This window comes from Ursus arctos, unplaced genomic scaffold, assembly GCF_023065955.2.
Source record: "Ursus arctos isolate Adak ecotype North America unplaced genomic scaffold, UrsArc2.0 scaffold_19, whole genome shotgun sequence".
NCBI classification, from domain to species: domain Eukaryota; kingdom Metazoa; phylum Chordata; class Mammalia; order Carnivora; family Ursidae; genus Ursus; species Ursus arctos.
The window spans coordinates 40,261,012-40,264,744 of NW_026622863.1; positions in this window are offsets into that span (position 1 = coordinate 40,261,012).

Sequence of the window (3,733 nt, forward strand, 5' to 3'; positions counted from 1 at the left end):
GATTTGTGTATTTTTACTTCATTTTGACTCACAGATTATTAACTCTTTTGTAAGTGCTGTCCTTTTTGCTTTCTGGCACCTGTGCTGGGGCTGCAGTGAGATTTAAAACCTTCTGGCTGTGGGCTGGTCTATCCTCCCAGGGTCAGTTAGCTTGTCTCCAGAGTGACAGTTCTGGATGTGGCTCCTCTCCTGCCCAGAGGGCGGGTGTTCCCTGTACAGGCAACCTAGTGGGCTTTGTAGGAGGGAGAGCTGCTGAAGAACCAGGGGCAGCGGTCAGCCTCTTACCACCTCTGCTGCTTCTATACTCATGTTGCAGTCCCTGGATGCTGATTGAACCACTCGACCCACCCCAGCTTTTTGAGGCTCCCACCCTGCGACACTAGCTGTTTAGACCTGCCCCGTGTTCCCCCTACCCCGATCCCCCCCTTTCACCCCGTCCCACCTTCTGCCCCTGCAGTATCACAGCAAAGGGGCCCTTTCTCTATTCTGGACCTTGTCCCTCCTTCCAGGTGTTCACTTTTCCAGTCTCCCCTTTCTCCTTTCAGTTTTTTCTGTTAACCCTTTCCATTCTGCTACACTTTGACGGCAGCATGAAAACATGCCCGCCAGCTGTGTACAGACTTGCTATTTGCCTGCATAGATGAGGAAACAGCTATAAACAGTTCCATTTGCTACTCTGGCAAATAACGCAGCATGTGACCGGTGGGAACACACCTGATCCTGCCTCCCTGGGCACCGGAGGGAAAGTGGCTGGCTGTGTACAAACTGAACTTGCTAGTCAGTGAGGCTTTAGGCATGTAGGGAAGGAGGAAGAATTTTCTCTTTACCCTCCTAGGCACTTAGCTGAGACCCCCCTGTAAGAAAGGACAGATTAACAGGAGAAAAACAAGTATATGTATACCTCCTATCCAGATGGGAGATACCCAGCAAAACTGAGTAACTCCTTGAAATGGCCCACGCTATTACCTCAAATACCACCTTCAGCAGAAGGTAAAGATGTTGTGGGGTGCACAGAACCAGTCACAGGAAGTTACCAAGCAAAGCACAGCAAATAAGGGTAAGGTTGTTATATATCATCTATCGTAGGGGAAACAAGATAAAGAGAAAATAAGTCCAGTGTGAACCCATTTAAATGTAAAACTGCAGGGGTACCTGACTGGCTCAGTCAGAAGAGCATGGGATTCTTGAGTTCTAGCCCCACCCCACGTTGGGTGTAGAGATTATTTAAATAAATAAAACCAAAGGAATTGAATGCATGAATGAATGAAAAACTGCATATTGTTATGTAGGAGACATAGATCAAGAAGGACAAGGGGGGGCACCTGGGTGTGTGAGTCTTTATCTCTCGGTTGTGAGTTTGAGCCCCTCTTTGGGTGTAGAGATTACTTAAAAAAATAAAAAGACAAAGGCCATCAAGGGTCCTGGAGGAGTAGGATTAGGTATGGGTGGGACTTTGAGCTTTCACTTCCTGCACTTGTATCTTATTTGAATTTGTTAAGGTGGACAAGCATTTTACACTTTATACTCACACTCATACACACAAATCCACCAAGAAAAGCAAAGGCCTTCAGAATTACGTAGCCCAGCCCGGCCTAGAGGAAGAGAAGGGAGGCAGGAGAGAAGCCAAGGAAGGTGGCTCCCATGCACTGAGTGTCCAGAGGGATAACTAAGATCAGCATCCTGGGAAGGGCCTCCTTTAGATTTAACTAACTGCCTGGATGGGGTCTTTGTAAAAGCCAGCCCTATGTAGGGAAGGGACATCAGCAGCCCACTGTACAGGGGTGCCCTCTCCCCCCCAAGGGAGCACTCTGGCTCTTCCTGCACTCATGCCTCAGGACAGCAGCCTGAGTATTTTTTCATAGACCAGACCAGTTTGGTGTGTGGTTGGTGAACCAAGCAGCTGATGAGAAAGATGACAGAAGTCAAAAGCATTTTCCTCCGTTTTCTCTCTTTACCTTTTCTCTTTAAATACCTTTTTCTTACTGAATATATTTGACACATAACATTGTGTAAATTTAAAGTGTGCAATATATTACCTTCATATATTTACATATTTTAATATGATTGCTGTTGTAGCAATATTTAGCATGTCAAAAACCAAAATTCAACTGATTGAGTTTGAAGGTCTAACTGGCTTTATTCAATGATGCATGAGTCTGACAGCATCCCATCTAGCAAGTAGAAAAGAGTTCTGAGGTGTTCAAAATGGGAGGTGTTTTTTGGCAGAAGGATGGTGGGACAGGAAGTTAGAAGAGTAGATTATTTCAGGCAAGGTTATCTAACCTTACAAGGGTCTTATCAGGCAGATTAAATCACTAGTGCTGACCAGGAAATTCCAGACAGATTGGTTTAAAATTCCACTCCTGGGAAAAGATGAAACTGCAGTTAGGTTAGGTATTAACTCTTGGTTTAGCACAAGTGACTCCATTTTTAGCCTTTTGTTTCTTCTTTAAGGACCTCTATCACATTACATAATTATCTTTCTTTTTAGTGTTTGGGATCATTTTTTCTGATTTTAGAATTAGCATTTTCTTTGAGGAGCATGATCATCTGGAAATACAGAAAAGGCTAAAGAAGAAAAAAAAATTATCGCGATTCCATCACACACAGATACACAAAAATATGAACTGTGGTTTTCTTCCTACTTTTTAATATATTTTTGTTTTTACAAAATTTAATCATACAAATAGTTTTGTATCTTTTATTTAACATATTGTGAGGATTTTTTAATCATATTTCCAAATTACCCTCGTTTAAAAAAAAAAAAAAAAAAGACAAGCCCAAAATGGAGTTGGTTAGGCTAAGCCTCACATCACCAAGCAGAGACTTAATTACGGTTAGGGCTTTTGCAGAAATGGAATCTTAAACCAGTCAATCAGGAATTGCCTGATCAGGGGTGCCTGGCTGGCTCAGTCAAAAGAGTATGTGACTTTTGATCTCAGGATGTGAGTTTGAGACCCACATTGTGTGTAGAGGTTACTTAAATAAATATTTAAAAATTTAAAAAGGTAAGTAACCTTGCAATAACCACCCCACTTTTGTATAATTTCTTTGCTCCTTCTCCCTTCTAGCCATGAAAGCTTTTCATTTTGTACAGCTCCTCAGAGCTTTTTTTTTTTTTTTTTATCTCCTAGGTGGAATGCTGCCCAATTTGAATCGAGTTTTGCTCAAATAAACAAAAATTTTTAAATATGCCTCAGTTTATCTTTTAACATCCTCTAGAAAAGCTTTGCTTTAGAATCCTTACAGCTGTGGGAATGCTTGTTTATCTCTTGACCACACGGAATGTTACACTGTTTCTTTTGCTGGCTTAAGTGAAAATGATTTAAGTACTATTTTACATTTCTTTGATTAAATTTTGTTTATTGATCCTATTGTTCATTTTCTTTGTGAGTGCCTGTTCACATCCTTGGCCTCTGTTGTTTGGGTGACATTTGTTTTCTTGTTAATTCGTAAGAGCTCTTTACATACAGGCGCATCTAGTTTTTAACCTGTAAGCCCCGGCTGGGAGTTCAAACCCCAGGCTAAAAGGTGGCCCTAAGGTTTTCTAACGCCACACTGCAGTTCTTTGCCCGTCTGTGAAAAACACGACCGGGCTAGAGTACAGCGGGAGGTGTGGGAGCTCCTTCGCGCAAAGCCCAGCCTGGACCCAGGAGTTCCACTTCACAGGTCCCGGGCGTCGCCCGCTCGGCGCCAACTGGCGGCCGCAGTGCGCAGGAACGGAAGCTGGGCC